Here is a 24,582-nt window from a genome sequence, read left to right on the forward strand (position 1 = left end):
GCCTTATTTTTGAACATGGAAGGTTACCATGCTGTTAACTAATTACCATAATAAACAATGCAAACAGAAAAAGCATTCTAGGGTGCCTGGGTGGCTCAGCTGGTTATCCCACTCTTGGTTTCAGCTCAGGTCATGATCTCACAGCTTCATGGGTTCGAGCCTCACATTAGGCTCTGCGCTGGCAGAACAGAGCCTCCATGGGATTCTCTTGGTCTCTCTCTCTGCCCCTCTCCCAATTGTGCTGTCTCTGTCTCAAAATAAATTAAAAAATCAAAAAAAATTAAAAAAAAGAAAAGAATGTGAAAGACCAATCTACTTTCAACTAGTCATTCTAAAAATCATCTAGTATATTAAGCCTAGATCCTGCCTGTTCAAGGCAAATACAGTAATACTGGAAGCAAACACAAGGTATAGGAATGGTGAATTTGAACCCAAAATTACAAGTTTCCACTTGTAAATTCTAATTTATATTATTTTTGAGATCACATATGTTTTGTAAATGTATCAATTATTTCAGAATTTTACCTTTGTGAGACATTTTTCAATAGAGCAGTCAACAGAAGTATATGGCTTATAAGTACAGATATGACTAAGAGCTGCTGACATCAAGAGCCTAATAAGGTAGCACTGCAGATATTAAGTAAATAAAAATACTATAGTGCTGTAACTGAGAAGCTTAAAATGCAGTGGTATCCTGATTAGGGAATTGAGAAGAAACATTTTAACCTGGGTTTAAAATCAGGGCTAGGAGCAAGCAGGCTGACAGGGGCAAGGAGTATGCTCAGTTTGAGAAACCCTTGTGAAATGTCAATATGGAGACATCTAGTGAACAGTTGTAACTGTACGGAGCTCAGGTCTAGAAAATTTTTACAAGGTAACAGAATAGAGCCAATGATGGTAATAGCCTTAGCCAATGAGAGTATTTGAGAATTAAGAGAAGACCACCAAGGACTTAACACCAACATTTAAGTATCAGGCAAAGAAGGGGCCAATGATCAAGGCCATGAAGCCACAGTCAGAGAAGAAGAAAACAAATCTGACAAGAGCTTTTTCAGAAAAGGCAAGAAGACATTTAAGAAACAAGTCAACAGTAAATACTGCCCATATAAAGAAAAACTGAAAAATTACCACTGGTTTGGCAAGAGATCATTAATGACGTTATCTTAATAAAGTAGTAGGAAAATTCAGATGAATGTGTGATTGAAAAAGTGAGAAATACAGACAGCAATTGTTCATTACTCTTTCCAAATGTCTGGCAACAATGGAAAGGAACAAGAGTAATGGAGTCATAAGTAGACGCAAATCAGAGAAAGATTTTTGTTTCGTTCAAGACAGAAGAGATTTGAGTAGGTTTAGTCCTGAAAATAAGGAGCCAGAAAAGAGGGAAGAGGACGAAATACAGAAGAGATAACACACAACCAAGATCCTAGGAACAAGAAGGAATCAGCCTTAAGCAGGAAGAAACATTACTTCAAAGAGCAAAATAGGTACAGAGTGAGGTGAGTGCATGGAAAGTCAGAAGTAGAGGCAGAGAATTCTCACCCTGTAAAAACAAAGTATAAGCTGCATTACAACTCTGTTTTCTCAAATTCAACATCAGAAATAATCAAGGAAGGAAAGTTAATGGACATGCTTTAACAGTTCTCACTGTAAAACTAAGGACTGCCAAAACTGCATTGTCTTTACTTAAGAAAACAAGGAAAAGAATCATAGTCTCAATATTTGGAATGTATACATTTTTAAGACATTTATATAAATTCAAAAACATTTCTGCCTGAAATCTGCAAGGAAAGAAAAAGAAAGTAAAAACATTTCTTCTTGTAGTCGTCTTTGCCTTTAATCCGTAATTGCTAGAAAACATGATGCTACATTAACCACTTAACATCAGCATCCCAAACCATACAGTATCACTGAGGATGGATGGGGACATTCCTAAACTCTCCTTTGACTCTGTATTCTGTCCAAGTTGGAGGAGAAAAAAGCAACTTCATTTCCCTATTCCCTTAAATCCTCCCCAGCCCAACCCCAATCCTCAGGTCTTACAATAGAATATCCAAGACAGCCAGTCTTATTCAATTAGAATGTTAAGCACCAAAAGGTAGAAAACTTGTCTATCAAATGTACTGCCTATACCTAGCACCTAGAACAATGTAAAGCATATAACAAGTACTCAACAAATACTTGTTAAGTAATTTCTTCGAAAAGTATCCAGACAATTTTATTTCGGCATTCAGTAAATACATTACCCAGAGTCACTTTCTCATCTCTGCATTTCCCACAGGCCAAAGAGGAAAATGTGTCTGGGGAAAAGGGTTTGGGTGTTAAGTACTGGCAAAGAAGGAAGAAAGCTATCCTCCTCTGCTTCTCATTGGTATTAGTGGCAGAAAACTTAACAACAGATATATGCACATTACACGAAGTTGTGACCAAGAGTGGCGGTCAGTAGCAAAAAGAGAAACAGATCAATTCCTGAAATGGCAGAAAGAGAGAGGTTTGATGACTGTGCCTGCCTGAAACCAAATACCTCAAATCCAGAGATTTTTCTATCACAAAAAAAAGCCCAAAAGCTTCCAATTCTGAAAACCTGAGAGCTCCTGGCTTGTCACCTGAAGGTCTCCATTTCTCATTTCAGGCCTCCAAGGTCACTACCAGTGACAGTGAGTGGAGTTAGGAAACGTGCTCCCACCATGTGAAAGGTGAGCAGAAAAGAGGAGAAATCCATTGAATGCCACCACAGCTGAGAATGGCAGGAAACAGGTGTGTACTTGGCCTTAATATTTGTATTTCTAATGCATTTTCCCACAAAAATACTGTGATACATCAAAGTCAGATTTTCTACATCCTATTAAAATCAAACAAACTGAAATGTCCACTTGAAAAAGAGTATTTCTAGTCACTATTTTTCATATACCAGGTATTATGTGTATTTAAGAGTGGTTCTGATGTTTTTACACCTCATTTCCTTCTCTATTCCTCAGATTTTTTATGAGGATTAAACGAGTTAATATTTTAACTTGTTTTATTTTTTATTTTTTTTAAATTTACATCCAAATTAGTTAGCATATAATGCAACAATGATTTCTGGAGTAGATTCTTTAGTGTCCTTTACCCATTTAGCCCATCCCCCCCACCCGCAACCCCTCCAACAACCTTCAGTTTGTTCTCCATATTTATGAGTCTCTTCTATTTTGTCCCCCTCCCGGTTTTTATATTTTTGTTTCCCTTCCCTTATGTCCATCTGTTTTGTCTCTTAGAGTCCTCACATGAGTGAAGTCATATGATGTTTGTCTTTTTCTGATTAATTTCACTTAGCATAATACCCTCCAGTTCTACCCACGTGGTTGCAAATGCAAGATTTCATTCTTTTTGATTGCCGAGTAATACTCCATTGTATATATATACCACATCTTCTTTATCCATTCATCCATTGATGGACATTTGGGCTCTTTCCATACTTTGGCTATGGTTGATAGTGCTGCTATAGACATGGGGGTGAATGTGTCCCTTCGAAACAGCACACCTGTATCCCTTGGATAAATGCCTAGTAGTGCAACTGCTGGATCATAGGGTAGTTCTATTTATGTTTTTTTGAGGAACCTCCATACTGTTTTTCCAGAGTGGCTGCACCACCCTGCATTCCCACCAACAATGCAAAAGAGATCCTCTTTCTCTGCATCCTCGCCAACACCTGTTGCTGCCTGAGTTGTTAATTTTAGCCATTCTGACAGGTATGAGGTGGTATCTCATTGTGGTTTTAATCTGTATTTCCCTGATGATGAGTGATGTGGAGCATTTTTTCATGCGTCGGTTGGCCATCTGGAGGTCTTCTTTGAAGAAGTGTCTATTCATGTCTTTTGCCCATTTCTTCACTGGCTTATTTGTTTTTTGGGTGTTGAGTTTGGTTAAGTTCTTTATAGATTTTGGATACTAACCCTTTACCTGATATGTCATTTACAAATATCTTCTTCCATTCTGTCAGTTGCCTTTTTAGTTTTGCTGATTATTTCCTTTGCTGTGCAGAACCTTTTTATTTTGATGAGGTCCCAGTAGTTCATTTTTGCTTTTGTTTCCCTTGCCTCCAGACATGGTTTGAGTAAGAAGTTGCTGCGACCAAGATCAAAGAGGTTTTTCTCCTCAAGGATTTTGATGGCTTCCTGTCTTACATTGAGGTCTTTCATCCATTTTGAGTTTATTTTTATGTATGGTGTGTGGTCCAGGTTCATTTTTCTGCATGTTGCTGTCCGGTTTTCCCAGCACCACTTGCTGAAGAGACTGTCTTCATTCCATTGGATATTCTTTCCTGCTTTGTCAAAGATTAGTTGGCCATACGTTTGTGGGTCCATTTCTGGGTTCTCTATTTTGTTCTGTCTTGATGATTACAGCTTTGTAGTATAGTTTGAAGTGTGGGATTGTGATGCCTCCTGCTTTGGTTTTCTTTTTCAAGATTGCTTTGGCTATTCGGGGTCTTTTCTGGTTCCATACAAATTTTAGGATTATTTGTTCTAGCTCTGTGAGGAATGCTGTTGTAATTTTCATGTGGATTGCATTGAATATGTAGATTGCTTTGGGTAGTACTGACATTTTAACAATATTTGTTCTTCCTATCCAGGAGCATGGAATCTTTTTCCATTATTTTGTGTCTTCTTCAATTACTTTCATAAGCTTTCTATAAGTTTTGAGTTAATATTTGTAAATTGCTCAGGAAAGTGCCTGGCCCACAGCAAGCATTATTTTTTTTTAATTAAATAAAACACTACTTCATTTTTCAAATTTGTTAAATTAATTCTCTCATTAATTTCTAATTAATTTTCAAAAAAGTATTTTTGGCTCTACTTTTTTTTGCTTTTTTTTGGCTTTACTTTTTTAGTGGGGTTTTCAAAATTCATTTTTTGATCACTTCAAAATGAATTATCCAGAATTCACAGTCAAAATTATCATTTCAAAAGACTAGCACATCAACTGCTCTTTGGGAACTTCAGATTAATTTATAACTTCATAATTTGTAACTTTTCAGTATGTTTAAAGTAACCTTATCTTCCAAAGTTGTCCTGTTTTTTAAAAATTTTACCTAAAGGGGAGCCCGGGTGGTTCAGTTTCCTGCTTGAGATTCTCTCTGCCTCTCTCTCTGCCCCTCTTCTGCTCACACAAAATAAATAAACTTAAAAAGAAAAAAAAACCTTTAAAAAAATTAAAACTTTATCTACAACCTATTTTACCCACAGCCATATTGTCACTCCCTTAAAAGTATATTTGTTACGTTTCAGCAATTTTTTTTCATTTATTTATTTCTGAGAGAGAGAGCACAAGTGGGGAGGGTGAGAGAGAGGAGGAGACAGAATCCGAAGCAGGCTCCAGGCTCTGAGCTGTCAGCACAGAGCCCGACGCGAGGCTCAAACTCACAAACTGTGAGATCATGACCTGAGCCAAAGTTGGATGGTTAACCAACTCAGCCACCCAGGATCCCCATGTTTAAGCAATTTTTATTTACCTTAATCATGTACCTTTATTTACACTTAATCATGAGTGCTCCATTAAACTGCCATCATTTAATGCAGCTTCTGCTGTAAGAGTTGGATGTACGGTGAGAAGTCTATGCAACCTCAATTACATTCTAGGACAAATACAATCACGTAACATTTTAGGGACAGCTGATGCCAGTCCAGTCTTTCTTATGCAACTCAATACGTTGGGGGAGAGTGAACAGCTTTAAAATGAAGATTAATAGTGTGTAGGGAATCCAAGTTGGCCAAGTGGCTGCTGCATAAATAACATGAGATGACAGGAGAATCTGAACTTTTTAAAAGTTTACTGGTTATATTAAATCTAGAACAAACTGTAAAATTCCAATTCACTTTCAGAAAACTCAGTTAAACCCAGAAACAAAGAACAAAAAAGCCGAGAAATGCAAAACGCATTCAGTTGTTACCCCAAATATCTGTGATAATGGACAAATCTTATGATTACATAACATTTGCTAGAAAATCCAATTATATGCAAAAATGACCCCAAATCCCCAAATTAAAAGTCTGGTACCTAAAAACCCAAGAGCGAAATGAACATAAGCCCTAATGAACAAGCCCAGTAATAGGAGCCAACAGTCAGGAAATAATTACTACATTAACTAAAATAAAACACTTAAAGTCAGAACGTAAAAAGACAGTATCAATGCAACTTTCCATATCCTAAAATAAAAAGTCAGTAATTCCATTGACTTCATGACTCAGTATTTTGGCTGCCAATTCCCACCTGTCCTAGGGACACAGACTAACCGAAAAAGAAAAAGTCTGCATAACCTTTACTTGCATAACACAATACGTATTTCTCAATCTTCTTTTGTAATACTGTAGCATCTTCAGATTTCATGTAAAGCCAAGAATCAGTCTCTGCCCAAGTCAGCTATCTCCCTCCCTCCCAATAAGGTCCTGAGTACTGAAAGTGGTATTTTGCTTAGTTTGTTTTCTTTTCATCATATTCTAATTACAGTACATTCTATGTTAACTTAACAGCTTAACTTAACAGATGTGCAGGCACAGAAGATTTGGGCCTACTGAGGCACTGATGAGGGGCCCTAAGAGAGAAGCCTTCATGGACTTCAGAAATGCGTGGGAAGGAGCGTCTGGGTGGCTCAGTCAAGCATCCAACGTTGGCTTAGGTCATGATGTCGCGGTTCATGAGTTTGAGCCCTGTGTAGGGCTCTGTGCTGACAGCTCAGGCCTGGAGACTGCTTTAGATTCTGTGTCTCGGCCCTCACACTCTCTCTCTCACAAAAGTAAATAAAAGGAAGGAAGGAAGGAAGGAAGGAAGGAAGGAAGGAAGGAAGGAAGGAAGGAAAGAAAGGAAAGGAAAAGAAAGAAAAGAAAAGAAAAGAGAAGAGAAGAGAAGAGAAGAGAAGAGAAGAGAAGAGGAAAGGAAAGGAAAGGAAAGGAAAGGAAAGGAAAGGAAAGGAAAGGAAAGGAAAGGAAAGGAAAGGAAAGGAAAGGAAAAAGAAAGCAAGCCATGCGAAGCCAGGCTCTCCCCTCACCAGATATGAGTAACTGCCTCTTCAAGCCATCCTACTGTGAGAATAAAACAGACACTGCAGATGGCATAACTTGAGCCTTTGATGACATCCGAAAGCCACTGAATCAATTAACCCTAAAGCCTGCCCTATCTCTGGACGACTTTTTATGCAAGCTAATACATTCCCATTATGATTTAAACCATTTCAATTGAATTTTGTTGCTCTGCTGAAATCACTCTGATAGAGTGTGATGGTTAATTTGATGTGTTACCCTGACTAGGCTACAGTGCCCAGCTGCTTGGTCAATACCAGTCCAGATGTTGTGTGAAGGTATTTTTAGATGTGATTAACACTCAAGTCAGTAGACTTTGAGGACAGATTACCTTCAATAATGTGCGTAGGCTTCATCCAACCATCTGAAGGCCTCAAGAGAAAAGACTGAGGTCCTTTTAAAGAAGAAATTCTGCCTCCAGAATGCTTTTGAACTCAAGTCTGCAACACAGACTCCTGCCAGAATTTCCAGCTTACTAGCCACTCTTAACAAATTTCAGACTTGCCAGCCTCAACAATTGTCTGACCCAATTCCTTAAAATAAATCTCTCTATATATTCATATATTCTATTGGTTTAATTTCTGAAGTAATAAACTCAATCGTTCTCCTTGAGCTTATTACACTTTAACTGAACAAAAATGTTTTCCAGTTTCAATGTGTTAATTGACAATAATAAACTGTACATATTTAGAAGATACAATTTAAGTAGTTTTCACATAGGTATACACCTGTGAGACTGTGTCTACAATTAACATAATGAACACATCCATCAGCCCCAAAGGTTTCCTTGTGCTCCTAGACTATATTTTTAATACAAAATATGGATTAAACTTTACCTATTCCTTTATAAACTTTTTCCAGCTCATAATACATAGAGTGAACAGTTTTCCTTATCATTGAACACAATTATAATGGCTACATAGTACTCCAAAGTAATAATACACCATAGTTCTGTTCAATCATCTTCTGATGTTAGACATATAAAGTTTTTTTTTTTTTAATGTTTATTTTTGAGATAAAGCTCAAGCAAGCAGGGGAGGGACAGAAAGAGAGGGAGACACAGAATCCGAAGCAGGCTCCATCCTGGCTCTGAGCTGTCAGCACAGAGCCCCACGCAGAGCGCCAACTCACAAGCTATGAGATCATGACCTGAGCCGAAGTCGGACGTTTAACCGACTGAGCCACCCAGGCAATTTAAGTTGTTAGACACTTAAATTAATTCTAATGTTTTGCTATTATAAGCCATACTGTGAACAACATTCTCATAGCTATATTTATATAAAGTCATGATTACTTCCTTCTATGTTTCTAAAAATAGAATTGCTGAGTTAAAGGACAATTATACTTTAAGAAATAATTATTGTAATATAATATCAACATTAAATACTTATACAACATGTAGTATGTGCCAGGTATCATACCATGCCCTTCCTCTATGAAATAAGCTGTACCAATTTTCAGTCTCAAGTATTACATGAATATACCTATGATTTCATACACTGAACAAGTTTTTTAAAAACTCCTGCTCTTCCCCAAATAAACCTCAACATAATTCCAGTCAAGTCTCCATTTTTAAGTTTTCACACTTCATGAACATCTAAATGTATAAAAATAAGATCTTTTCTTAAGGAGCACAGAGGAGGAGACCTTTATGTACCAGAAATTAAAATGTAATATAAGATTACAATAATTAAAACAATGTATGATAGCAGGACACCCAAAGGGATCTATAAAACAGGAAAGCCCAGAATATGTACAAACTTTATATATGATGAACATGACAGAACAGAGTAAGAAAGATTAAATATCCAAATGTTTTTAAAAACTCACATAGACATTTTTAAGAAACCAGAAAATAGAAATACCTAAAACCCAGCAATTGTGCTACTAGGTATTTACCCAAAGAACACAAAGATACTAATTCAAAGGGATACACAGACCCTGATGTTTGTATCTACAACAGCCAAATTATGGAAATAGGCCAAATAAATCAGTCACAGAAAGACAAACACCACAAAATTTCATTTGTATGTAAATTTTATTTATTTATTTTTTACTTTTATTTTTATTATGAAATTTATTGTCAAATTGGTTTCCATACAACACCCAGTGCTCATCCCAACAGGTGCCCTCCTCAATACCCATCACCCACCCTCCCCTCCCTCCCACCCCCCCATCAGCCCTCAGTTTGTTCTCAGTTTTTAAGAGTCTCTTATGCTTTGGCTCCCCCCCTAACCTTTTTTTTTCTTCCCCTCCCCCATGGTCATATGTAAAATTTAAATAAGAGAAAGAAAACAAATGAGCAAAGGGGTAGGGGGAGAGGGAAACCAAAAAACAGACTATTAAACTACAGAGAACAAACTGATGGTTACCAGAGGGGAGGTGGATGGCGGGATGGGTTAAGTAGGTGATGGGGATTAAGGAGCGCACTTGTGATGAACACCCGGTGTTGTATGGTAAGTGCTGAATCACTGTATTATACACCTGACACCAGTATTACGCTGCATTAACTAATTAGAATTTAAATAAAAACTTTAAAAATATGTAAACAGAAAACATTCTTACAATTTTCTAGGGGGCTAAGCCTTCCTAAGCGTGAGACAAATCACCTTCCTTCAAAAAAAAATCCCACAAACTGACATATGACCACATATAAATTTCAGAATAACAAAGAACACAAGAAAAACAAAGGTGAGGGCAAACAATGGAAATGGGAAAAATTATCTATGCTATGTGAAACACATAAAACATTAATATGTATTTTAATAAATCTTTCCAGTTAGTAAGCAAACATCAAACAAACGGGCAATTCACAGAAATGGCAAAAACCTGACAAATCTTTAACCTTTCATAGTTGACTGCCCTAATGCTGATGCTGCCCTAAATGGTTCTCTGCCACTTCCACCCTTCACCACCCACCTTGCCCCACTGCAGGATTTAACTGCTAAAGTTCTTCTATTAATGGCCACAGTATTCACAATGCAGATCACCCGCTTTTTAACTTCTCCCTCTACTCTCCATTTCAAACCGATACCATGGCTTCTGCAATTGGCATCTGTCCTACGTGTCTGTTGCTGAGTTTCATTCTTACGATCCCCCTTTCTCTGCCTGGGTTTGAGCTCACTTTTTAACTTCCGGTAAGGTTAACCAATCAAACACACCCTAGTCATTATGTGACAACTTTTTCACTCTTGACAACTTTTACTATTAATAATTAAAGACTACTTGTAAGCTTTCAGAAAAAAGGTTGTTTTTTTTTTTTTTTTTTCCTAATTTCTGGGTCTGCTCTCCAAAACTTCACTGGAGGACTAAAACCATTTCTCCCAAACCTCCATCCTCTCCACCTAATTAAAACAATTACTGTATTATTGATCTATTTCTACCTTCACAATCAATAGACTACCAACCTATAATAAACACAAACTTTATTGTGTTCTTGCTGTGTGCAATATTCTAAGTGTTTCTCATGAATTATTTCATCAAATGCAACAAACCTATGAATAATGAATTATTACTCCATCTTCCAGATGAGGAAACCAGAGATGGACGAAGCTCGGATTCAAACTATGTACTCTTAATCATTACACATATTTCTCATTACTTTTACTTTATAACATCTGCCCCAAAAGAACACTATTTCTTGTTCAGCTACTCAGGAAATATTGACAAGAGAAAGGCACTTCCCCTTTCCATTCCCATCTACTTCTTCCTGCCTTTCCCACAGATTCCTTTTCCCTTAAACTCCACAATCCCTTTGCCATAAATCATTTGATGGGCAACTAAACATTCTGATTTCTCTATGTTCTTTAAATTTTTTTTTTTTTTAATTTTTTTAATGTTTATTTTTTTTATTTTTGAGACAGGGAGAGACAGCATGAACAGGGGAGGGTCAGAGAGAGAGGGAGACACAGAATCTGAAACAGGCTCCAGGCTCTGAGCTGTCAGCACAGAGCCTGACGCGGGGCTTGAACTCGCGGACCACGAGATCATGACCTGAGCCAAAGTCGGATGCTTAACCGACTGAGCCACCCAGGCACCCCTATGTTCTTTAAATTTTTAAAGGCACCTGGCTCTTGATCTCAAGGTCTTGAGTTCAGGACCCACCTTGGGCATAGAGCTTACTTAATCAAAAAAATAAATGAAAATAAACTCTTAATTTCAACACATGATGCTAACTCTGTATCTTCTTGTGATTCAGAAAGGAGTCATTTCCAAATTAAGATTTTACGTTCTTTCCTTTAAAAGCATTATAGGCAAGGGACACCTGGGTAGCTCTGTCAGCTGAGCATCCAACTTCAGTTCAGCTCATGATCTCCTGGTTTGTGAGTTCGAGCCCCACATTGGACTCACTGCTGTCAGCATGGAGCCTGCTTCGGATCCTCTGTCCCCTTCTCTCTCTGCCCATCCCCCACGCTCACACCCACATGGTCTCTCTCTCCCCCCCCCCTCCACTTTCTCTCTCCCCCTCCCCCATGCTCTCTCAAAAGTAAACATTTAAAAGAGTAAAAGTTTTATATGCTACATTTCATTAAATGTAAATAAAACACTTTCCTATACCTTTTAACTGATTATGCAAAATTCACAATCATGAAATATTCATTTGGTTATTTTGGAACAGAATACAATCTGTTTTATAAATATTTTTCTCCTCGATTCAACTCTAACATTTACTGAGCACTAACATAAGAAACATGAGAGCAAGGAAACCAGATGTCTGGACAGTTTCTATATAAACTACTCAAAAGATGAACATTCTTACTATGTTACAAATATATTCAAAACTCAATTAAAAACACTAATACCCTAATTTTAAAAAATAGGCAAGGGACATAAATAGGTAATATATGTTAAAAAAATATATAAATGGCCTCTAAGAACAGGAAACTGTCCAATCTCCATTGTAATAAAAAATAATTATTAAAAAGACAGGATACCATTTTTTACCTATCAAATTATCAAACAAAATCATTATAAATGCTGGTCAAAATACATGACAAGCTCTGTGCTATTTTTTCTGAAAAAAGTGAGTATTTTGATTCCTTGGCATTGTATTTAATGTCAAGCACCATTTTTGGTCCTAACCTACCCTTCCAGTCTCATCTTCTAAACAAACCCACCCCATCCACCACACACACCTCTCCCTCTCAATCTACCCAGTATTTTCATCAGAACAAAGAATTCTGGGGTGCTGTTTGGATTTTGTCTTAAATAACAGCTTCATTGAGATTTAATTCATATATCATACACTCACCCATTTAAAGTACACAATTCAATTGGTTTTAATGTATTCAGAGTTGTGCAACCACCACCACAATGAAATCACCTCAAGAAGAGCCTCATACCCATTAGCAGGTATTCCCCATTTTCAACACCTCCCCAAGTGTCTGACAACCACCAATCTATTTTCTGTCTTTACAGATTTGCCTATTCTGGACATTTTATATAAACAGAATTATACAATACACAGTCTTTTTACCTGGCTTCTTCCACTTATTGTTTTTAAGGTCCATTCATGTTGTAAGATGTATCTGTACTTCATCTTTTTTTTTTTTTTTAAACTGTAGCAAAATGTATATAATATAAACCATTCATAACTATTTTTTAAGTGTACCGTTTAGGGGCAGCAAGTTCATTCACACTGTTGTGCAACCAATCAGCAGCACCCATTTCCAGAACTCTTTTCATCTTGCAAAAATGAAATTCTGTACCTATTGAACTGTAACTGCCCATTCTTACCCGCCTCTACTCCCTGGTAACCGCCATTTGACTTTCTGTCTCTATGGATCTGACTACCTCAGGTACTTCCTGAAAGTAAATTCATCTAGTATTTCGCTTTTGTGATGTTTATTTTACTTAGCATAATGTCCTTAAGGTCCATCCATGTTGTAGCTTGTGTCAGAATTTCCTTTTAAAGACTGAATGATATTTCATTGTATGTATATACCACATTTTGCTTGTCAATTGATCCATCCAAGAAGATTTAGATTGCTTCTGCCTTTTGGTTACTGTGAATAGTGCTATTAACAAAAGGTACAAATATCTCTTCAAGATGCTACTTTAGTTCTTATGAGTATATAACCAAAAGTGGAAATGCTGGACCATATGGTTAATTGTTTTTAACTTTTTAAGGAATCATCATATCTTCCACAGCAGTTTTACCATTATACATTCCAACTGGCAAAGGCCAAGTATTCCAATTTCTCCACACCTTTGGCATCACTCGTTATTTTTCTGTTGTTTTTATTTTTGTTCTTTTGAGAAGTCATTTTAATGGGTATGACTGGTAATTCAATGCCGTTTTAACGTGCATTTCCCTAATAGTGATGTTGAATGCCTTTTCATGTGTTTAAAATCCATTAAAGTCCTTTGGTATTTTATTTTCATTGAGTTGGAGTTCTTTACATAAAATGAATATAAAACCTTATCAGATATGTGATTAGCAAATATCTTCTTCTATATCCTGAGTTGCTTTTTTACTCTTATGTCCTTTGATGCCTAAAAAATTTTGATTTTGGGGACGCCTGGGTAGCTCAGCCTGTAAAGCATGAGACTCTTGATCTCGGGGTCATGAGTTTGAGCCCCATGTTGGGGGTAGAATTTGCTAAAAAAAATCAAATTTAATTTTGAGTAGCCCAACTTTTTCTTTTTCCTTTTGTTGTTCTGTGCTTTTGATATCCTACCCAAAAACCATTGCCAAACTCAATGTAGTCAAGTTCTCCCCTATGTTTTCTTATAGAAGTATTCTAGTTCTAGCTCATACATTTGGGTCTTTGATCCATTTTGAGTTGGTTTTATTTTAAGTTCTTCTTTTTGAGAGAGAGAGAGAGAGAGAGAGAGAGAGAGAGAGAGAGAACGTAAACAGGCAAAAGGCAGAGAAAGAGAGACATACACACAAATCCTAAAGCAAGCTCCAGGCTCTGAGCTGTCAGCACAGAGCCCAACACGGGGCTCATACCACCAGATCATAACCTGAGCCAAAGTTGGATGCTTAACCAACTGAGCCATCCAGGCACCCGTTTTTTGTTTTGTATTTTCTCTTAAGTGATCCTCAGTCTCACTTTTTTTTTAAAGTTTACTTCATTTTGAAGGAGAGAGACAGAGAGAAACCATGCAAGTGGGGGAGAGGCACAGAAGGACAGAGAGAATCCCAAGCAAGCTCCACACCCAGCACGGAGCCCAAAGCAGGGATGGATCTTATAACCATGGGATCATAACTTGAGCCGAAATCAAGATTTGGATGCTTAACTGACTGAGCCACCCAGGCACCCTGATGTTTTATATTATTTCTATTTTTTTAGTTTTTTTAACTAAAAAAAATGTTTATTTTGAGAGAGAGAGAGAGAGAGAGAGAGAGCGCGCGCGCGCACGAGCAGGGGAGGGGCAGAGAGAGGGGGAGACACAGAATCTGAAGCAGGCTCCAGGCTCTGAGCAGTCAGCACAGAGTTCAATGCGGGGCTCAAACTCACAAACCATGAGATCATGACCTGAGCTTAAGTCGGACACTTAACTGACTGAGCCACTCAGGTGCCCCTCAAGGTTTTATTTTTAACACAGTATTAGGCTAAGAGTCCAACTTCATGGTTTCACATATAGATATCCAACTTTTTCAACACAAATTGTTGAAAAAACTTCCTCTGTATTAGTACTCTTGTCTAAAATCACGTGCCCATATATGCCAGGGTTTATTTCTGGGCTCTGAATTCTGTTCCACTGGTGCATATGTCTTGTCTTTATGCCAGTACTACAGTCTGATTACTGTAGTTTATGATAAGTGTTGAAACTGGGAAGTGTGAGACCTCCAACTTTGTTCTTGTTTCAAGTTTGCTTCGGTTATTTGAGGGTCCCGTGAGATTCCAAATAAATTTCAGGATGAATTTTTCCAATCTGCCACAACCATTGTTGGGATTTTCATTAGAATTGCATTAAATCTGTAGATTACTCTGGGTAGTACTGATATCTTAACAATATTAAGTCTTCTAATCCAGGAACACCAATATCTTTAATTTATGGTGTCTAACTTCTTTCAGCAACGTTTTATAATTTTCAATATACAAATATTTCATCTCCCTGGTTAATTTACTCCTATTTTATTCTTTTTGATGCTATTGCAAATGAAATCATTTTCTTTTCCTTTTCAGATTTTTGCTGTTAGAATACAGAAACTCATCTTTTTTGCACATTGATTTTGTACCTTGTGATTTGCTGAATTTACTTATTAATTCTAATATTTTGTTTGGTAGAATCTTTAGGACTTTCTACATATAAGATCATGTTGTCTATGAATAAAGATAATTTTATTTCTCCCTTTCCAATTTTGATATATTTATTTCTTTTTCTTGCTTAACTGCTTCCAGCACTATACTGAATAGAAGTGACAAAAGTGAGTATCCTTGTCTCACCCTGATTATAAAATAAAAGCTTTTCATCTTTCACTACAGAATATGATGGTAGCTGTGGACTTTTCATATATGGGCCTTTAATACGTTTGACATAGTTTCCTTCTAATCCTAGTTTGTTGAGTGTCATTATCATGAAAGAATGTTGAATTCTGTCAAATGTTTATTCTGTATCTAGAGAGATGATCATGTAAATTTTTTTCTTCATTGTGTTAATGTAGTGTATTACAGTGACTAATCTTCATATGCTGAACTATCTTTGCATTCCAGGAATAAATCTCACTTGGTCATAGAGTATAATCCTCTTAATATACTGCTGAATCCAGTTTGCTAGTATTTTCTAAGGATTTCTGTATAAATATATCTCTGAAATATTGGTCTATAGTTTTCTTATAGTGTCTTTGCCTGGTTTTGGTATCAGGATAATGATGTGCTTACAGAATGATTCTCCAAGTGTTTCTCCTTTTTTTTTTTTTTTTTTAAATGTTTATGTATTTTGAAAGAGAGAGAGAGGGAGAGAGTGACCATACAACCAAGGGAAGGGCATAGAGAGGAAGAGGGAATCCCAAGCAGGCTCTGAGCTGTCAGCTCCAAACCCAATGCAGGGCTCAATTCCACGAACCATGAGATCATGACCCAAGCAGAAATCAAGAGTCAGACGCTTAACCAACTGAGCCACCTAGGCGCCCCAAAAAGTGTTTCTTCGTGATCAGTTTTTTTGGAAAGTTTTGGAGAGGACTGATGTTAATTCTTCAAATGACTGGTAGAATTCACTGTAAAAGCATCTGGTCCTGGGCTTTTTAGTTGTTATTGTTGAAGTTTTTGTTACAGATTCATTTCCTTACAGTTATAGGTCTGTTCAGATTTTCTATTTCTTCATAATTCTTGGAGGTTGTACATTTCTATGAATTTTTCCATTTTATCCAGGTTATCAAATTTGTTGGTCTAAGTTCTTCATTCTCTTTTATGGTATAATACTACTGCACTGCATGGGTGTACCAGATTTTGTTTATTCACCAATCGATAGACATATTCATCAACTGATGTTGGCATTTTCTGGCCATTATGAATGATCCTCCTATGAACATTAGTTTACAAGTTTCTGTGTGGATATATCTTTTTATTTTTCCTGGATATGTCCCAAAAGTTGAAGTTCTATAGCTCATAACTCTTACGTTTAATATTCTGAAAAACATGCCAGATTGCTTTCCAAGGTGGTTGTACCATTTTACAACCCCACCAGTAATGTATGAGTCTCCCACCAGTAATGTCTGAATCTTCCAATCTCTCCACATCTTCTTCAATACATGTCAATATCTATCCTCTTTCTTATGGCCATCCTATAGTGCATATGAAGTGGCATCTCACTCTAATTTTGATTTGCATTTCCCTGATGGCTATGATATTGAACATGTTTTCATGTGCTTATTGGTCATTTGCCTATGTTTTTTTTTTAAACTTTTTAAATCTTTATTTATTTTTGAGAGAGAAAGAGACACAGAGTATGAGTGGGAGACAGGCAGACACAGAATCCGAAGTAGGTTCCAGGCTCTGAGCTGTCAGCACAGAGCCTGATGCGGGGCTTGAACTCACAAACTGAGAGATCATGACCTGAGCCAAAGTCAGATGATGAATCGACTGAGCCACCCAGGTGCCCCTATTTGCCTATCTTCTTTGGAAAAATGTTTATTCAGATCCTTTGCATGTTTAAACAGGTTGTCTTTTTATCATTTGGTTGTAAGAGTTCTTTATACATTCTAGATACAAGTTCCTTATCAGATAGATGCTATACAAATATTTTCTCCCATTCTATGAGTTGTCTTTTCACTTGTTCTCAGTAGTGTCCCCTACCTAGAGCACAAAAGTTTCTAATTTTGATGAAGTCCAATATATCTACTTTCTTCTACTGCTTCTGCTTTTGGTGTCTTAAGAAGGCTTTAGCTAACTCAAGGTCATGAAGATTTACTGCTATATTTTCTTCTAAGAGTTTTAAGGTTTTAGGTCTTATATTTAAGCCACTGAACCATTTTGAGTTAATTATTACATATGGTATGAATAAAAGGCCCAATTTCATTCTTTTTCATATCCACTTGAGCCAGCACTGATTACTAAAAAGGCTATTCTTTTCCACTGAATGGTCTTGGTATCATCATTGAAAAATCAACTGACCAAAAATGTGAGTGTTTATTTCTAGACTTCCAAACCTATTCTACGGATCTATATATTTATCCTAAAGCCAGTACTACACAGTCTTGATCACTCTAAGTTTTATAGTAATATTTGAAATCAGGAAATGTATGTTTATTTTTGAGAGAGAGAGAGAGACAGAGCGTAAGTGGGGAAGGGGCAGAGAGACAGAGGGAGACACAGAATCCGAAGCAGGCTCCAGGCTCTGAGCTGTCAGCACACAGCCCAACGCAGGGCTCGAACTCGTGAACTGTGAGGTCATGACTTGAGCTGAAGTCAGACACTTTAACCAACTGAGCCCCCAGACACCCCAGTTCTTCTGTTTAAAGATATTTTTTGACTGTTTTACCTCTCTTGAATTTTCATATGTTCTTTCTTTGTCTTTTTCTTTCTTTCTTTCTTTCTTTCTTTCTTTCTTTCTTTCTTTCAAAAGTGTGAGCAGGGTAGAGGGGCAGAGGGAGGGGCAGAGGGAGAGGCAGAGGGAGAGGCAGAAGGAGAGAAAGAGGGAGAGAAAGAGATTCTGAAGCAGACTCCATGCTCAATGCAGAGTGACAAGAGGCTCGAACTCATAACCCTGGGATCATGATCTGAGCCGAAACCAAGAGTCAGACACTCAACCGAACGAGTCACCCAGTTGCCCCTCCATATGTACTTTAAAATCAGCTGGTCAGTTTCTGAAAAGGAGTCAGCCAGGATAGGGACTGCAATAAACATACAAATCAATTTACCATCTTAGTAATATTAAGTCAACAGATCCATGAACAAGGAACGTCTTTCCATTTATTTAGGTCTTATTTTTTTCAGTGATGTTTTATAGTTTTCAGTGTACAAGACTTTTACATTTTTTTTGTTCATTTATTCCTAGATATTTTATTCCTTTTAGGGCTATTACAATGAAACTGTTTTCTTAATTTCACTTTGGACTGTTCATTGTTAATATACAGAAATACAACAGTTTTTTGTGTATTGATCTTGCATTCTGCCACCTCAATGAACTCATTTATTAGTTCTGAGTTTTTTAGTGGATTCTATAGGATTCTCTATGAAGATAGAGTATGTGTGTACGTACGTACACACACACACACACACACACACACACCATGCACACATTAGAGATAGTATTATTTCTTCCTTTCTAATCTGTTTATCTTTTATTTAATTTTCTTGCCTAACTGCCTTGGCAATGCTGAATAGAGGTGGTAAGAACAGACATCTTGTTTTTCATAGATGCCCTTCATCAGGTTGAGACAGTTACCTTCTTTTCCTAGTCTGTTCTATTCCTGCTTTATAAATTGGCACAGCCTTTCTGAAAAACTTGGTGACATGTGTCAAGAAATTTCAAAGTTCAAATCCACTGACCGAGTAATCCAATTTGTATTAATCTATTTAAGGGAACAATCAGAGGTGAATTAAAGTTTTATGTACAAAGTCACTAAAACAGAAGGAAATCTGGCTCCAGTGTCTAGGAGAACTGTGTATGACATGCAATGCAAATGCAGGGGAGCACCATGTGAAATCAGAAATCATAGCAGTGACATATGAGACTTTTTCCCTCAACCGTATGGTGACACTTTGCCACAAACATTTACTATAGAATATTGTTTTTTGCTGATTTTTAAGAAAATTCCAAATTAAAAGATTACACAAATTCCATTATTAAATAAGTACTAATACTGAAAGTATTATAGCTTAATTTGAATATAGTAATTACAATTGCAGCTTTTGGCTGTCCAGCATATCATATTATTTTTAAGTACCAATACTATTTTGTTGGAATGATACCATTATTTCAGTATTTAGGTTTTTTTTTTTAACCTGAATACAAAATATTTACATTTTGAGATGGAGATCAAAGACTGTAGTTTTTATTTTATAGTGCATATAATTGCAAAAACAAAGTCTTCTCTGCCCAGAGAATTATAAACTGCTTTAAATTTTTAATTGAATATTATTACATTCAGTCAGAAAGTATCTTTCCATAAATTCATAATCCTCAGTGGGAGCAAGAAAATAAAGCAAAACTTTTGTTGCAAAATAGTTCATACTTTAGTTCAAAAATTTGAGGAACAGTGAAATATGAACACCAGAGTACTGAAATTAATACAAGTAATTATATCCCACTCTCCTTTCATACTTGAAACTGCAAATCTAGAAGTACAAGAAATATTTTCCTTGAAACAAAAACTACCCTTTGCTAACACTTAAAGACTGAAAAACACACAAAAAGGTTCAAAGATTCCCCTCAGTTATTAAAAAGATGAGACTGCCTGAAGATAAAGAAAATTAAGAAAAAAATTTAGAATTAGTTTAGCCTCCCTCCATTTCCCCAGATTATTTCAGAAAAAGCTCATTCAGCATCTCTAAGATTTTGCACAAAAATCCACCTATGACTTATGGAAACCACTTAACCCTGTTTCCTTAAGGAAGTAGAGCCAAGTGCTTTGTGCTATGGCTTCTGTTATAATAATGCAAATCTTTATATATATTCGTTTTTATTTTATTTATATTTATTGATTTTATTTATATTATTTATTATAATATATTTACACTATATATTTATATATAGTTTTTACTATGTTTTTATATTTTTTTAAGTTTTTACTTTTTAAATTTTTTTTAAATTTATTTATTTTGAGAGAGAGAGAGAGAAAGAACTAATGGTGGGAGGGAAGGAATAGAGAGACACAGAGAGAGACAGAGAGACAGAGACAGAGAATATTCCATGCAGGCTCTGTAGCCTTAGCACAGAGACCAACACAGGGTTGGAACTCACAAACCATGACATCATGACCTGAGCCAAAGTCAAGAGTCAAAGGCTTAACCTACTGAACCACTCAGACACCCCAAAAGAGAGAATCTTAAGCAGACTCTAAACTCAAAGCGGAGGCCAACTTTGCACTTGATCTCACAACCCTGGGATCATGACCTGAGCTGAAACCGAAAGTCCAACACTCAACAGACTGAGCCACTCAGGCACAAAGTTTATATTATTATGTTAGCAATTTTACTTGATTTTTGTGTTGTTTACAATTTTCAAATTTAAATTATTGTTAAGTATTTGGTTTTACTTTGTTGTTTTAGTTTCATCAATTCTAATATAAAATATTAAATCAAAGTTTCCATACTGTCTTTCTGCTCCAGGACAGCAATCACAATTGGAATAATGGTACACAGCTAACATGATCAGGATTAGAACCCAAAGACTTCAGATCTAGTTCCCTTTTCACCAAATCAGTCTGCATCATCGTGGTTCTCACCAGAAAGAATAGATTCATGGGGCACCTGGGTGGCTCAGTCAGTTGAGCATTCAACTCTTGATTTTGGCTCAAGTCATGATCCTAGAGTTGTAGGATCGAGCCCTACATTGGGCTCTGCTCTGAGTGTAGAGCCTGCTTAAGATTCTCCCTCTCTCTCTCTCTCTCTCCCTCTGCCCCTCTCCCCTGCTCACACACTGTCTCTCTCTAAAATAAAACAAACCAAATTTAATAGATTCATTGAAAAAGGATTACGTATCACCTCACACCTATTAGAATACCTATTATCAAAAAAGACAAGAAATAAGCGTTGGCGAGGAGTACAGGGTACCCTCATGCACTGTTGGTGGGAATGTAAAATGGTGCAGCCATTATGGAAAACAGTATAGAAGCGCCTCAAAAAATTAAAAGTAGAACTACCATATGATTCAGCAATTCCACTTCTGGTTATTTATCCAAAAGAAATAAAAATCTAACTCAAAAAGATGCATGTACCCCCATGCAACATTACTTACAACAGCCAAGACATGGAAACAACCTGTCTATCAAAAGATGACTGAATAAATAAAATGTAGCATAACTATATGGTATAATATAATTCAGCTGTAAAAAAGAAGGAAATCTTGCCATTTGCAACAATGTGGATGGACCCTGAGGGTTTTGTGCCCTGAAGTCAAACAGAGAAAGACAAATATCATATGATCTCACTTACATGTGAAATTTAAAACAAAAACAAGAACAAAAAACCCCCCAAACTCATAGATAATCTAAAGAACAGACTGGTGGTTGCCAGAGGCAGGGGACAAGAGGTGGGCAAAATGGGTGAAGGGGATCAAAAGATAGAAATTTCCAATTATAAAATAAATAACTGTGTGCATGAGGGTGTAATACACAGTATGGTGACTACGGTTAATAATACTGTATTGTATATTTGAAAGTTACCAAGACAGTAGATCTTAAAAGTTCTCATCATGGGGTGCCTAGGTGGCTCTGTCGGTTAAGCATCCAGCTCTTGATTTCAGCTCAGGTCATGATCTCAGAGTTGTGAGATCATGCCCGGTGCTGGGCTCCATGCTTGCATGGAGCCTGCTTAAGATTCTCTCTCCCCCACTCTCTCTGCTCCTCTCTGACTCATGCTCACTCCAGCTCATGTGCGCTCTCAAAAAAAAAAGTTCTCGTGAGAAAAAAAATGTAACTGTGTAGTGATGAATGTTAACTGGATTTATCACGGTGCTCATTTCACAATATATGTAATACCAAATCATTATACTGTTAAAACTAATACAATGTTATGTCGATTTTATCTCAATAAAATAAATAATTCTGAAAGAGGATTATGTTTTAAATTCCATACTCCTTGACATACTGTAGTATATTTAATAGCTGGCATCTAAATGTAACTTCCCCACAGTAAAACACATTATGTATCATGATTCCAGCAATTACAAACAGGATTATGGTGGGGGAAAAGATGAGGAAGCAAATAGAGGAAAATCTATGGTTTGTAAAATATGGTGATAGACATTGTGGGGGAGACACAAACCAAAAAACAAAGGACTGAGGAAACTTATAATCCAGTAAGGAAAATAAATAAGGACCATAAATATGATACAAGGAAAATTCTGACTACTGCATTCTTTTAAAAAGTATTGGGGCGCCTGGGTGGCTCAGTCAGTTGAGCGTCCGACTTCGGCTCAGGTCATGATCTCATAGCTTGTGAGTTCGAGCCCTGCGTCGGGCTCTGGGCTGACAGCTCAGAGCCTGGAGCCTGCTTAGGATTCTGTGTGCCTCTCTCTCTGCCCCTAACCTACTCACATTCTGTCTCTGTCTCTCTCAAAAATAAATAAACATTAAAAAAAAAATTAAAACAAAAAAAGTATTAAAGTATGAACAGGCTATAGTAAGCAGAGTTTAATTACCAATCCAGCAATTAGTTATTCAGTACCTTCTATGGCCTAGTCACTGAGCTAGGTAAGGGTTATAATAATGAATAAAACAGGTATGGTCCCCATTCTCATATGGAGATACAAGTAAATAACAAATCAGTAGTTATTCTGGAAAAAGTTATGAAGAAAAAAACTAAGGCTTTTAAATTGCCTGTGTCTCCATTCAGTTGAAAGTGGTCCATCCAGTTAGGCTTCACTGATGAATAAAGTAACATTCAGTCTGTGACCCAGAGGATGAGAAAACAGTCTTTCAAATTGTGTGTGCATGCATGCATGCATGTGTGTGTGTGTGTTGAGGGTAGAGAGGTTTAAGCCCAGGGAAGCAGCATATGTAAAGACTTTAAGGCAGTGAAGTGCATTGGCATATGTGACCTATATGACTGAAGCTTGGTGGACAATCAGAAAAATGGCAGAGATGGGGTTAAAGAAATAGGCAGGGATATGATCCCCCAAATCAAAGCAGCAGGAGGTTCAGGGTATGTTGGAGGAAGAACAAATATATTAATTTTGGCTATAGTATGACATTAATGAAAAATATTTACATATAACCCTCATATATAAGATCTTAATTTAATCCTTACTACACAGTAAGAAAAATAATGTTTCCTTTAATGGATGAAGAGGTCACAAGGGCTCAGATGGGCTAAAGATCTTGCAAATAAGGTTGCACTGCTTGTAAGCAAAGTCACAAATCTCAGACATTCCAACACAAGTCAAACCAGTATCCTTTCTACTACACAATAAGAAACGATGAAAAATATAAACTGGATTAAAATCAAGCTAAGGAATATTGGTGTTATTATGGACAACAACTAATGAAAGTGGTATCAATTAAAAAGATGATTCTAGGGGCTTAACTGCTCAGTCGGTTAAGCGTCCAACTTCAGTTCAGATCATGATCTCATGGTTCACAAGTTCAAGCCCTGCATCGGGCTCTGTGCTGACAGCTCAGAGCCTGGAGCTTGTTTCAGATTCTGTGTCTCCCTCTCTCTCTGCCCGTCCCCTGCTCAACGTTCTGTTGGTCTGTCTCTCTCAACAATAAATAAACATTTAAAAAATTTTTAAAAAAAATTCAAATTTTCTACATAGTGCACACAGAATACTTTGAGAAGAAGTTCCTTTCTACAAAATAACTATTATGTATTAAGTCACTCATTTTTTATACTGTTCCCCAGAAGACTAAGATTGTGTGTGTATGTGTGTGTGTGTGTGTGTGTGTGTGTGTGTGTATGTGTGTGTGTGTGTGTGTGTGTGTGTGTGTACAGTTGCGGATGGGAGGGGGTTAAGTACCATGTTCAATCAGAACACCTATTTTAATCTATCTTATCTTAGATTTGAAAAAGAATTTTGCTCTTTGAAAACCACAGGTTATAATGAAGTCAACTTTGGTTCCAAAATCTTAAAGATCCTAAAACCTACTGGAAGTAGAGCCTTTTACCTACCATATGCCTTATGATAACTACTTTAATGAGCATGCTAATTTCTTTTTAGTTTTTCTGCTAAAAGCATATACCACTATAATTCATTAAAGGCAATTTCAGGTAAGATTTTGCCTCCACACGTTCAGAAATAACATAAATGCCTACCATAAAGTTTCCTTATATGTTAAGGCATTAAAACATTTTAAAAATGTAAGATAAGCATATATTCTATACTACTATAAACTATTTCTCAATAACTAAAAAATGAAGATTAAAAATTATACATTGATGCTCCAAAAAACTACTACTACTAAATATGTGTAATA

At 36.7% G+C, this 24,582-nt stretch overlaps 1 protein-coding gene and 1 long non-coding RNA gene across 4 annotated transcripts in view; one reads left to right on the forward strand and one right to left on the reverse strand.

Annotated features, from left to right (window-relative positions):
• Positions 1-6,674, forward strand: part of LOC122205924 — a 31,822-nt gene extending 25,148 nt beyond the window's left edge. For both annotated transcript variants that reach the window (XR_006196302.1, XR_006196304.1), the window contains 2 exons: positions 2,633-2,757; positions 6,507-6,674. This is a non-coding gene — a long non-coding RNA (uncharacterized LOC122205924). The remainder of the gene's footprint in view (positions 1-2,632; positions 2,758-6,506) is intronic.
• CDK13 (cyclin dependent kinase 13) overlaps positions 1-24,582 on the reverse strand; it is a 122,616-nt gene that overhangs the window by 59,149 nt on the left and 38,885 nt on the right. The gene's annotated exons all lie outside the window — the stretch shown is intronic.

This window comes from Panthera leo, chromosome A2, assembly GCF_018350215.1.
Source record: "Panthera leo isolate Ple1 chromosome A2, P.leo_Ple1_pat1.1, whole genome shotgun sequence".
Lineage (NCBI taxonomy): Eukaryota > Metazoa > Chordata > Mammalia > Carnivora > Felidae > Panthera > Panthera leo.